The sequence below is a fragment of the Heterocephalus glaber genome, unplaced genomic scaffold (genome assembly GCF_053883595.1).
Source record: "Heterocephalus glaber isolate CG9 unplaced genomic scaffold, H.glaber_assembly_v1.0 deba00001479, whole genome shotgun sequence".
Classification (NCBI taxonomy): domain Eukaryota; kingdom Metazoa; phylum Chordata; class Mammalia; order Rodentia; family Bathyergidae; genus Heterocephalus; species Heterocephalus glaber.
The window spans coordinates 2,792,085-2,805,553 of record NW_028258316.1 but is presented as its reverse complement, the minus strand read 5'-3'; the positions used below and the strand labels follow the sequence as shown (position 1 = coordinate 2,805,553).

Sequence of the window (13,469 nt, the reverse complement as noted above, 5' to 3'; positions counted from 1 at the left end):
CCGTGGGAGGATGTTTCCACACCTGCTCCAGCTTCTAGACACTTCCGGGACTCGGTGGTCTACACCTGCTCACTCACCTGCAAAACAGATCATCCTACCCTGGTTCCACGAGCCGAGAATTTCCTGCCAGTGCGAATCTCCACCTCCCCGGGGTCGGGGTCAGGACCTCTAGGGATGTGGGACTTGCCTGAGAGGTGAGACGTCCTCCTGTCTCTTCAGCACGTGAGGGGCCCACAGGTTCTGGGCATGGGACATGGACATGTCAGTGTGGGCCACGACTCATCCCACGCGGTATTTTCCAGTTTCTCACGTGTGGACCTGAAGCTCCTCCTCAGGACCCCAAAGTCCTTCGTCATCTGGCCCAGCGACCTTTCCGGTCCCTCCCAGGGACTATCCTCTTCCCCCTGGACCCTCCTTCTGAGCTCTGGGATCTCATCCCTCCTGCTCCCTCCGTCTGTTCTTCCCAGACTCCTTGTGGCCTGGGGGCCATGGTACCCTCTTCCCTCAGCCTCTGCCCTGGTGGTCCCCTGTCCCGAGCGCCACCTGTAGGCCGGTGCTTCCCCAGGCCTTGACTTCACCCTGAGGGCCCCATGGGTGCCCAACACCTGCCCGACACCCCCTGGCCGCCTCACGCCTCAGGTGACAGGTTCCAGATCTCCTCTCAATGTCTCCCAAAGCTGTTCTCTTGCTGCACCCACCGCACCGCTGCTGGGGCAGGAACCCGAGTTGCTCACTCTGGGATGATGTCACACATGCCTCACGCTGTAGCTCAGCCCTGTCCTCCCCCAGGGGCCACCACCAGGACTGGCAGGGACAGCGAGGGAGCTGCACTCTGCCGGCCCTGACCCAGTCCCCCAGGCAGGCAGGGCTTCTGTCCACGTTGCCTTCCGAAGGCTCTGCCACACCCAGGGGCCCGTGGTCCTGGCCACGACACCATCCTGCTCTATGTGTCCCACCCACGCCAGCCTGCAAGATGCCAGGACCCTCTTCCCAGCCCTTCCACTGACTGGGGCAAAGCTCTGTCCCTCTTCAGCAATGCCCACTGGGCCTGTGGTCACCTTCCTACCTCAGGAACCACTTTCTCTACCATTGCTGCCCACCCTCACCCAGGTATCTCGGTCACCCTGGGGTCCCAGACTTGCCCTGGGAGGGGCTCAGTGAAAACCTGCTGTGTGGACGTCACGCATCTTTCAGGGTCAGTGAGGGACAGAAACATGAGCACAGGAATGGCTGAGTGCCCAGGTCATGTCCCAGGCACTCAGATCCTGGGATGGGGTGATCCATAGCTCCTGAAGGTGGCATGAAGTACCGAGCTCGTGCTGCATGGCCTGGGGACAGAGCCCTGGGCAGCTCGGCAGCCTCTGACTGTGAGGGGAGGAAGCCACTCTTCATGCCTAGAGGTGATGGTTCCCTTAGCCCACGGCCGCCTGAGTCACCCTCATTAGCACCAAGAAAGCAGTTGGCGGTGGATTTTGCAAACATTAGCAGCTCTATTTTTTCTCTCTGCAGAGGTCGTGTGCCCGATGAAGTCCCAAGCCGAGACCGGATGACAGCCCGAGCTCGGGGCTGCGTGTGCCACAGGTGCAGACCCTGGCTGTGCCGAGGACCAGTGCGGCCCGGCACCCTGGCGGGAGAGGCCTCCCTCTGACCTCTGCATCCTTGCCAGGACGTGGTCACCATGGTGATGGTGGGTGGACACCTGTCTGTCAACAGCACGGATCCACTCCACACATACCGGTGGCTCCCACACACCTGCACTGGCCAGAGGGTGCAAGGCTGACCCCAAGCCCCCTCCTCCAGGGCTCCGTTGAAGACCCCCAAGGGGCCGGGCCTCCTGCTTCTCCTCCTTCGTGCTCACCCAGCACCTCAAACCGCCCTGTGCTGGGAGCACAGGGCCCGGACCCCCCAAGGCACAGCCTGGTCTCCTGTGGCTGCCTGGCTGAGGCCCCCAGGATGCAGAGATGCAGTCAGCACCGGCCCGTCAGGCCCCCAGAGAGGGCCAGCCCGTCCTCTGCAGCCGCTCGGGTGTCTCCACGGGGGCAGCCCTTCCACCTCGTCCCAGGCACACCAGGGATGCGAGCTGGTCTCACTGAGCCCTCTCACTTCACCCAGCACTAGCTTCCTGCTCAGTCCAGTGCTGGCTCCGACATCCCAGCATGGTCATGGCAACATTTGTGTTTATTTCTGTTTTCCCCCTGATTATCAGCCTCTCACACAGGACGTCAGCCCTAGAGACCAAGGATCCTGTCCCCAAGGGGCTGAGAAGCATTTGGGATACGTGAGCAAGAAGTGAGCTCCACGGAGCTTCCCAAGGGTGAGACTGTGTTCATTCTCTTGTTGGCCAGGACAGCGTGCCTGGCAGGGACCAAGCAAGTGTGTGAGGGAGGAAAAATGGAGGGAAGGAGGGAAGGAAGGAGGAGGAAAGGAAACAAGGAAGGAAGGAGAAAGAGAGAGAGAAGGAAGGAAGGGAGGTAAGGAGGGAGGGAGAGAGAGGGGGAGGGAGAGAGAGAGAAGAGAAAGAAAGAAAGAAAGAAAGAAAGAAAGAAAGAAAGAAAGAAAGAAAGGAAAAAGGAGAAAAGAGAAGACAGCTCTGTCCTGAGTGCTTAGTTTGCACCAACACCAGGCAGAGCATGCCAGGCCTGTGGCATCTTGCCCAGCTAGGAGCCAGGCCTGAGGACATTCTCACTACCAAGGGGAGAGAGGTCCAGAGAGGTTAATTTCACCGCCCAGGGTCACGCAGTGACGAGGCAGAGATGCGGGGCCACATCTCTGCCCCCAGCGCCACACGTAAGTCTTCTGCCCACCTCTCCCCAGCCGTCAGACTGCTGAGTCCCGAACCGTCGCACGAGGAGCAAGACTCATGGATGAAAATACAGTGACGCTGGGTGACGGGAACTCGGGTGCCCACTGTGCTTCCCCTTCATAGAAGAAGTTTAGAAGAGCGACGAACCCCAGCTGCTCCAGGCCATGCCAAGAGTTTCGGATCTGGGGTTTTGAAAGCTCTAGATAAAATGGCCACATGACAGGTGGACAAACTTTGGCCTGCACTCCCTTCCTACAGGGAAGGTCCGCGTGGCTCCCGAGGGTGCACTTCCTGGCTTGGAGACCACCGCTGGAACAGGCTGGGGCGGGAGGTAACCACATGCTGAACACACACAGAGCTCCTCTGGAGTCTCTTCCACCAAGGCTTTGACCGTGGCCTTCCACCTCCAGGTCCACTGAGGGAGCCTGTGGGAACCCCAGCCACTGGCATCTGATGCAAGCGCTCAGCCCCTGCCCTAGGTCCCTAAATCCTTAGCTGCCTGTAGCAGGAGCATGGGTCGGCCAGCTAGCAAACCCCCGCCCTGGAGCCTAATCCTGCTGGTATTTTTCTGTCCCCCTACATTGTCCCCTGCTGTCTTGGCTGCGTTTGGAATTAGGTGCAGTCTACACCAAAGTCTGTCCTCTACTGCGGTAGCTGGAATAAAATTGTTCTGGTGTTTACTGAGCGTCTGAGGCAATATTTCCTCGCACGTGGCCAAGGGTACATCTCTTGGGCAGTCGCTGTGGAGTAGACTCTGCCCGCTCCAAGGTTGGCACTGTAAGTGCCCTTTGCTAAATGGCTCTGCCAAGGGCCAGGTCAGCCTGCAGTCCCTCCACCCCCTTCTTGCTGTGACCTCCTTGCAGCCTGGCGCCCTGGCTCTCCAAAGTCCCCAACCCCCGGCTCCTCCGTGTGTCACCCCGCCTGCCACCCAGCCCCCCTCACCTCCAATAGGAAGGCACCACTCACCTCAGTAATTATAGAGTCCACGCTGCCCTGGATGGCGGTGCCCTGGCTATTTTTACTCTGTCGCCAAGAAAGCTTTTGTCCTGTGCCCTTCCCGGGTGCAAGGCCACATGCTGGGCAGACGTCATCCGCTCCCAGATGCTGCCCCACTTCTCTGAGCTGCACAACGTGGCTGCCCAGAAGCCGGCAGCCTGGTGCCCCACAGAGGACTTGAAGGGGCTGTGGATCTACAGGGGAGAAGCCTCCTCCTGTTCCTGGCTCCCTGCTCATAACTTCTCATGCCCTGCAGTGATGAATGGAGGCCACCAGAGCGGCGTGACCTTGTGCATGGGAAGCCATGGATGTGCTCCTGTCTCCAGCCAGATGTTGAAACCTGCAAATCTCCTCTGTGTACCCAGGAGTACGAACGGGGCTCTCGCCGGCCAGAACACAGGAGCCACCACTGGGTCTCAGTTGAAGACGGAATTTGATAAGAATATTTTAGTGCAAGAGGCCTATTTGTAGTACTGAGTGTTTTGTGTTAAGAATTTAAAATCTGGAGGAAGCAGAGCCCGGCCAAGCTGCAGGCAAAACACGGGGATCCTAATGATACAGCACAACAGGAAGCAAAGCACAGGGAAGCGGAAATGAGAAACAGTATCTTAGGGCAAATGCTGGATCAATCAGCCCGGGCCAGGTTAAGTAATTAGCACTTGTAAAGGCTGAAAAAAACGAAAGCAGTAGAGAATTACCTTATACAGATGGCAAAGTATGGACAGCTAAGTGGGAAGTTCTCAGAACAAGGTTTAATAGAAATCCTTGAAAAAGTAAGCCAACAAACAGAAAAAAAAACAACAGTTAAATTCAACAGAAGAAAAGTAATGGACTCTGATGAAGATGATGATTACTGAACTAAAAATGTTTAGAGACTGACACTTATTGGAACAGTTTTAGGGCAGAAGTTAAAATCTATTTAAATGTTTACTTTGTTTTGTCTATATACCTTTAAAAAAATAAACTTGTTATGCAAAATAAAGTTGTTTTAGTATCACACACGCAAAAAAAGAATTTAAAATCCACCTGCTGGAAAGGGCTCCAAGGCTATAGCAGGTGTGGCAAAGAATTCCCACCTCACAGGCTGGCAGAGTCCACTTCTGATACCTGAGGGCAATCTGAGGTCCTGTGAGGGTGCAGGCAACTCCAGGGGCTCAGGAAACCAACCATGACATGGAGGAGGCCCGGCAGGTCCTTTGTGAACACAGAGCGGGGCTGGCCATGAAGGCTGGGCTTCCCACCTCCCCAAACCAAACCAGCTGCTTCCCCACCATGCCTACTTGGTGTGCACAGACTCAGCTAGCCACACCTGTACCTACTGCGTGCTGCGTGTGTCCGCACAGGTGTCTGCTCATGCAAACACTGCCTACACCTTGATGACGAGCCCTCCATCCCCAGAGACTCTGCCCCCCATCACTCCCCAGCCCTCACCCCCTTCCAGGCAAACCTTGATAGGTTGTGACTTCAGGAATTTAGCTGCATTTCCAGCAGTCCTCAGTGGTGCTGAGATGCACAGCGCTGCTTTGTGAGCCCATCCTAGGTCCCTCCTGTTGCCGACAGCATTCCGCGTGGTGGTCACGCCACCGTTTGCCTGTTCACTGGTTGCTGGTTGTCTGGGCTTTACCCAGATTTTGATGATTGCAAATAAAGCCACTATGAAATGCGATCATCTTTGTGTACAGCATGATAAGCATGTAGAAGTGGAACAGCTGGGCCATCTGGTAGGTGAATGCATAACTATTTGGGAAACCTAAATAATTTTCAAATGTTTATATTATTTTGCATTTTCCAGCAGTGTGGTGATTTCCTGGACTTCCACATCCTTGCCAGCTCTTAGCATGGGAATGAACAGGCCATTAAATAGGCCCAGGAAGTGCTGCCATTTTACCAGGTACCAAGTGGCGCCTCCTTGTGGTTTAGCTGGCACTTCCCCATCTTGCTTTTCATGGACATGTTTTCTTTGGTAAGTTTTCCATTCAAATCTTTTGCCCATTCATTCAGTTGAGTTGATTGGTGACTCATTACTGAGCTTTGAGATTTCTTTATTTATCTTGTATACAAGTTCTTTGTTGGCTACGTGATTTGCAAATATTTCCTCTTGGTTGCTTGTCATTTCACTTGTGTAATGGTGTCTTTTGAAAAGCAGAATTTCTTAATCTTAATGAAGTCTATTTTTTCCATTTTTTTTCTTTCATGCTGTTACTGTTATAACTAAGAAATTGTTGCCTATCTCAAGATCACTAAGATTTTTTTCTCCTTTTTTTTTTTGCTACAAGTTTTATAAAGTTTTAGATTTCACAGTTAGGCTCATGATTCATTTTGATTTCCTTTTTGTGGGTGGTACAGCCACAGCTAGAAGGCCATTGTTCTAGTACCACTTATAATCGTACCATTGGCATAAAGGTCTATTCCATCCTTTCCACGATTCTGCATCATGTTGACGTTGTAACTTCATCATAAATATTGAATAAGTACTCCATGTTGTTCCCTCTCAGAGCTCTTTTGGCTATTCCAGATACTTTGAATTTCCACAGAAGTTTTAGAATTTGTTTGTTGCCTAAAACATGCTTGCTAAGATTTTGATTGACGTTGGATTAAGTCTATGGATCAATTGGGGAGACTGACTTTTTTTGTTTTGTTTTGTTTTGTTTTGTTTTGTTTTGGGTACTGGGGATCGAACTCAGGACCTTGCACTTGTGAGGCAGGCACAGTGCCACTGAGCTAAATCCTCAGCCTGAGATTGAAATTTTAACAATATTGAGTCTTCAAATCTATGAACATAGCTATCACCATGTTATCTCTGTTCAGCTTTAGTTCTTCTCAGCAGTATTTAGTGTACAAGTCTTAGACAACTTTTGTGCAAATTATCTCAAATTATTTCCTGGCTTTTGATGCTAGTATAAATTTGCATTTGCAATTCCAATTTCCAATAGTTTGTTATTAATATATAGGAATACAGTTGTTTTGTGTATTTATCTAATATCTACACATCTTGTTTAGCCCCTTATAAGCTACAATTGGTTTGTTTAGAGAGCTCATACTATTTTCTTCTCAGCAATCATATCTTCTGTGAATACAATTTTACTTCCTCCTTTACGACCAGAATGCTTTTTATTTCTTTTCCTAACCTTACTGCAAGGGCTGGAACTCGCTGTACAAGGCAGACAAGAAGGAGGGAGAGCCACTATCTTTATTTGTTGCTTATCTCTATGGGAAAGCATTTGATCTGCGCCTAGCTGTTGGGTTTTCATAGATATCCTTCATTAGATGACCAAGTTCCCTTCTAGTTCTTGTTTGCCGAGAGCTTAAATCAGGGAACCATGTTGGATTTTGCCAAATACCTTTCCTGCATCTGCTGAAAGAGTTATATGGTTTTGATTTTCGGGAGTTTGTTAATATAAGTTACATTGATTTTTTGAAAATGTTAGGTCAATAATATTAGATAACAGTATTTTACTGCAAGTGGCTTGTTTTGTAACACTGAGTATTCTATGTTAGGGACTTCAAAGTGTGTTCTGGAAAGGGCTTGATACCTGGGATAAATCCCACTTGCTCAGGAGGGATTATCACCTTCTCATTGGAAGCCATTTGTTAAAATTTTGTTAAAAATACTTGCATCTATGCTGCTGAGAAATATTAGTTTTTAGTTCTTGTAATATCTCTGCGTAGCTTTGCTTTCAGAGTAATTCTGGCCTCACGGGATGCCTTGGGAAGTAGTCTCTCCTTTTAAAGGTTTTAGAAGAGTTGATGAAAAACTTATTATTTCTGATTTGGTAAAATTCACTAGTGAAGCCACATAAGATTCTCTGTGAGAGACTTTTAACTACAAATTAAATTTCTTTCATAGAAATATGGTAATTAACTATATCGATTTATTCTTAAGTGAGCTTTGGTAGTCTGTGGTTTTCAAGCCATGTGGCTTTTTCATTTTAGTTGTTGAATATATTGACAAAAAGTTGTTCATAAAGTCTTATCATTAACCTTTTAATATATGAGAACTATGTAGGAATATCACCTTGCTTAGTTGCAATGTTATTGTGCTTTTTTTCTAATTGATCTACCTAGAGATTTTTCAATTTTATTTGTACTGCAATATAAAAAGCTTTTGTTTTTTAATGATTTATATATTTTTCTTCTAGTTTCCATTTTATTAATTTCTGATTCATTTTTTTATTTTAAATCAATTCAAAATACATCCTACTCTTCCTTTCAGTTTAATCTTTGATCCATGAATTATCAAAAAGTCTTCTATTTACTTTTCATGTACTTGGGGATTTTCTAGATAGCTTTCTGCTATCAATTTCTAATTAAAATCCACTGTGGCCAGAGAACATATTTCATGCACTTGAGTCCTTTTAACTTTATTGAAACTTATTTAATGGTGCAGAACATAGTTTATCTTAGTGCATGCTCTGGGTGAACTTGAAAATAATATATGTGGTTGTTGGATGGAGAGTTTCATAAATTTCAATTGGTTGTGAGTATTGTTCAAGTCTCCTGTTTCCAGGCTAATTTCCTGGTATTTGTTCCGTGGGTTACTGAGAGGGAAGCACTGGTATTTGCAACCACAGCTATAGATCTTTCTCCCCACTCTTCCACAAGATTTTGTCTTGTGTGTCTTTGAAACATAAATATTGAAAATTATTATGCCCACTTATGAACTGACACCTTTATCACTATGAGAAGACCTTCTTTATCACTGGCAATATCATTAATCTAAATCTTCTTTGTCTCACAGAAACAGAGTCAAGCTAATTTTATTTTGACTAGTGTTAACATGACATTTTTTTATCCACTTGTTTTTAACCTTTTTATGTTTCAAATGAGTCTCTAAGAGCTGGATCTTACTTGTTTACCTGTTTTAATTAATCTCTGTCTATTAATTAGGGTGTTTAGGCCATTTATATTTAATGGATTAGTGTTATGAATACAGTTCACTTCAATCTACTATCTTGCTATTTTTTATTCATCCTATATATTCTTCTTTTGTTCTCCTTTTTAACCTTTTTAAAATGTTAGTTGTGGTTTTGAGAACAGTTTCATTTATTTCCCTTGCTGGCTAATTGGTTATGACCCTTGTCATGATGTTGTATTGGATGCTTTGGGGTTTGTGGTACACATCCTAGCTCACCAAAATCTGCCTTCCAGTCAGTACCCACTCAGGGATGGTACAAGAGCCGTGCAATGGTGTGCATCCACCATTCCTCTCCCAGCCTTCACACACTTGCTTCCACTCACTCTCCTTCTCCACAGCAGAGTCCCATGTGGTTTCCTCTGCCCCTGCTAAGGGTCTCACTTATTTCAAACTCTAGGTCTCTACTGAGGAACTGCTTCAGGTTATGCACACCTGAAAAATTATTTCACCATCATTTTCTAAAAATATTTTTGCTGGTAAAGACTTCTAGCTTGACAATTTTGCTTTTCCTTCGGACTTTGAACATGTGGTCCACTCTCTTTTGGCTCACACTGCTTCAGACAGGAGATTGGCTGCCTTCGATTGTTTGGCTTACATAACATATCTTCCTTCCTCTGTCTGCTTTCAGCTTTACAACAGTGGTGGTGCACACCTGCCATCCCAGCACTCTGAGGGGCTCAAGCAGGAGGATCACAAGTCTGAGCCCAGCCTGAGCAACTCAGTTTCAAGATAAAAAATAAAAAAGGGCTGGGGATGCAGCTCAGTGAGAAGGGCCTGGGTTCAATTCCCAGCACTGCAAAGAAAAAACAAATTTTCTTTTTGTTACAGGTCTTAAAGCAATTTTACAATTCCATGCCTTGGTAATTGTTTTATATTTTTGTGCTTGAGGTTCATTGATATTCTTGGATGTGTGGATTTATAGTTTTTTTAAATCAAATTTACAAAATGTATTTAATTTCTTCAAATATTTTTTCTCACCTCTTTCTCTTTCTCCCTTAGATTCCAATTGCAAACACATTAGGCTGCATGAAGCTGTCCCATGGCCGACAGTTTTTTCTTTTGGTTTTTTTCTCTGTGTCTTCTTTGGTTATCTTTGTATTTCTGTCTTCATCTTCACTAACCTTTATTCTTTAAGATGAATTCTGCCCCAAATCCCATCCAGTATAAATTTCACCTTAAACACTATAGGCTTCATGTCCACAATTTTGATTTGATTCTTTTTAAGAAAACATCTTTCCTGTCTCTGCTGAATAAGTTTATTGTTGCCTCTACTTCTTGAACCTATGGAATTAAGTTATGCTGTTTAATTTCCTTCCTACTAATTCAATTATCTGTGCTATTTCTGGGTCACGTTCAGTTGGCTGAGTTTTCTCCAGAGCATGCATAGTATTTTCTTGCTCTCTACGTGCCTGGTAAGTTTCGGTTGCACACTGGACATCTCTAGACACCATGAATTTTACCTTACTGGATGCTAGAGATACTGTGCAAACAGTGTATCCTCTTGCTCTTGCTTTTCAGCTCGTTCTGAGGAGAAGAGATGAGCCTTTGGCCTGGGGTTAACTTCCATCCCCACTGGGCCACGCTCCTCAGAGGGTGAGCTTGCTGCCTGTGACAGGGCAGCAGGGCTGGTGGGAGCAGTCCCAGTCCTGTGTGTGTTCCCTGTACTCCTCACAGGGCCTTTCCCGTGGCTTCAGGTTTTCCCAGGTGCCTTCCGGTTCACTGGCCATTCAGGGGCCTCTGATCTTTCCAGAGCTCCCAGTGGTGCCAGGTCTGCTCTGTGGTGCTCTGCCCTGTGGACTGAGTTGCCTTGTCCTCCCTGAACCCTCAGCCCTGCTTCCTCCTCTTCAGGGACTCAGGGCTCCTCTTGCTATGCAGCCACCCGGAACTTTCCCTAGGCAGTGAGTCGAGGTGGGAGGGAGCCCTCCCCACTTCACCTCTTTCAGGGCCCACTGATGTTCAAACCATGGCTTGATACAATTAACCTGGTTTTTTCTTTTCTTTTCTTTTCCTTTCCTTTCATTTTTTCTTTCCTTCTTTCCTTCCCCTCCTTTCTCTCCTCTACCTCCTCCTTCTCTTCTTTCCTGTCCTCCTCATTCTTCTATTCTTCCTCTTCCTCCTCTTCTTCCTTCTCCTCTTGCTCTTCCTCCTCCTCCTCTCCCTCCTTTGTCCTCCTCCTCCTTCTCCCCTTCCCCTTCCTCTGGTATCTCAGGAGGGTCCTCTGACCCTTGCCCTTCTATCATGGCTGGAAGCTACATTAATTTGTGTGTGTCCTTCAGCTAAGAGGTTCCATTAGAAATATTGATTCAGCCAGTATTTAGTTACTGCTTGTCCATCTGCCTGGTGCTGGGCTGGGCACGGCTGGGAGGTGGAACTGTGAAGAAAGACAGACAGGATCCCTGCCCTCAGAGGTGAGGGAGACATGAAGTGAGTCTCTCGATTAGCTCTTTAATTACCACTGTGATAAGTGAAGGTTATAAAAGCTGACAGCATCCAAGCAAATGTGATAAAGTCAAAGTGATTATTTATGAAAGCTACATTTTGGAAAATGGACCGTAATGAATTCATTTACAGAGTCAGGGAGGAAGGATGGATGTGGCCCTGAAGGGGCTGCTGGGCTCCCCGGGGGAAGCGGGCTGACTGAAGGGCTGAGGGATCTGGGGCAGAGGTGGGGGCCCTCTAGGACATCCCTCTCCCCGCATGCCAGTCCTCACCCGCCACATGGCCAGACCTTCCTGCGCTGCGTTCCATCCGGAAGGGCCCCGGCCCTGTGTGATCCTGCTCGGATGCTGGGCGGCAGAGGCGGGCTGGGCATTGGCGTGGACTTGTGGTTCCAGGGCACCTGAGTGGCCCTTCCCTCTCCAACACCATGGGTCCTCCCTCCCCAGATGTTTTTGCAAAGAACACGCTGACACTTGTCCCTGCTGGTGGAGCCCATTGCGTTTATGATTCATACCAAGGAGGTTTTCGGGGAAGCTGTACACACCGGCTGGGAAGCACAATTATTGTTTCATTAAAGATTGATTACACATGCGGCTGGTCATTTAAATAATGGCTCTGCTGACACTGTTAATTGAATGATAAACGATTCCACCCCTGCTCCTCAGAGTCAATACTAGTGCTGCTCCGTGGAACGCAGCCAGCTCCTCCTCCGGAAGGCCAGGCGTTCCTGGCTACGGCCTGGGGGTCTTGGTATCAGCCAGGGGCACCCCAGCCTAACCACACGTTTCTAGGCCCATGCACAGCTGCCAAAAACCTTAGTCAACTTTCAATGCCTCTGTGAGGAACTTGACTTTAATTTAATAAGACAGACACTGTGTGGGGTTTAATGTCACCTCATTATTAAAAGCAGATTAATGGAGGTGTAGGCATTAGGCAGCCCTGACAGGGACTGTGATACTCTAGTCCTCCCACACTGAGTGGTCACCATCAACCGCTGGAGTGGAGGGAGACACCCAGGTGTGCGTCCTTCATTCATATGCTACCTGCCACGAATGAATGAATGAATGTGACACCCCCCCCCCGGCCCCAAGCTCTGTTAGGAAACAAAGGGGACAATCAGGGAGCCAGCAGGCATGGAAACCTGGGACCCCCAGGGAGCTCTGGGAGGGCACAGACTGGCACTGATGTCAGGTAATGGGCAGGAGGACTTTCCGGGGGGCAGGTGGCAGCCAGCGCCCTGGACCACACAGCCCCCTCCTGGCTTCCCCATCTGCTGAGGACCAGAGCCTGCAGTGGGCAGGCAGGAGACCATCTGGAGGCCTGGGGATCGCAAGTCCAGGTATGGATGGGTCTGGTGGAGGGGACAGCAGGCTCCAGGCGGCCAGCAAGGGAAAGCCAGGATGCAGAGGACCTGGTCCCAAGGCCCAAACGTGGATACACCAGAGAACAGGCATTCAGCAGGGTGGTCATGGCCCTGGGCTGGTGGCCTGGATGTAGGGGCTGGCAGGAGTGGGCCAAGGCAGGCCTGACAGCGGGCCTGTTCCAAGGGGCATGACCAAAGTGGGGCCCGGTGCCCGCACTGCGGCTGTTCCACAGGAGCCTCCCCAAGTTCAGTCTCAGGCCAGACCGTGGCTGCCGCTGCCAGTCCCCCTTGACAATGCCATGGAAGTTTCAGTGCCAGGCGCTCTGCCCACCCCTAACCCCGGCGGCTTCTCCTGCTGGGAAGCTTGTGGCTCTGTGTCCTGGGCTGCAGTGCCTTGGGAGGTGACGAAGGCCTCTGTCCTCATCCTCTCCTGGGAGCAGCATCTGGGGTCGCCCTAGGGTTAAGTGTTTGTCAGCACTCAGCTTACCAAGCACTTCCGCACCACAGGTCCTTCCAGCACAGCCGCTGGGATCCCTCTTACCCCACAGAGACTCTCACAAGCCTCGAAGAAATACGGCCTCAGGCACCCTGGGGCCTTTCGGGGCGGGGGGGGCAGCTCCTGGGCACAGGCAGTCTGCACAGCCAGTCCCAGGCATGGTGTGGGGACTGAGCAACAGCCCTGCCTTCTCTGGGGCTGCCACAGCTGCCCTGAGGTGCTGTGGGAACCGTGGCCAGCAGGGTCTGCTCATCAGCTGCGCGGCCGTGGGCAGCCCCCCTGCCTCTCTGAGCTACTCTGGGAGAGGTCAGCAGATGCAGCCCTGAGAGGCAGCTGCTTCGTGGCCAGCCAGGGTAGAGAGGACGCACGGTACCCTTCACCTCCTCCTTCCTCGACTTGGAGCTTTGGCCACATTTTTGCCCTGAGTGGTCCCCGTGGCTGCTATGCTGGGCTGGGA

The 13,469-nt window shown here is 49.4% G+C and overlaps 1 pseudogene; it reads left to right on the top strand.

Moving 5' to 3' along the window:
- The first annotated feature begins 2,753 nt into the window (after window positions 1–2,753).
- LOC101724659 (programmed cell death protein 5 pseudogene) lies at window positions 2,754–4,735 on the top strand (annotated as a pseudogene).
- Window positions 4,736–13,469: the final 8,734 nt, after the last annotated feature.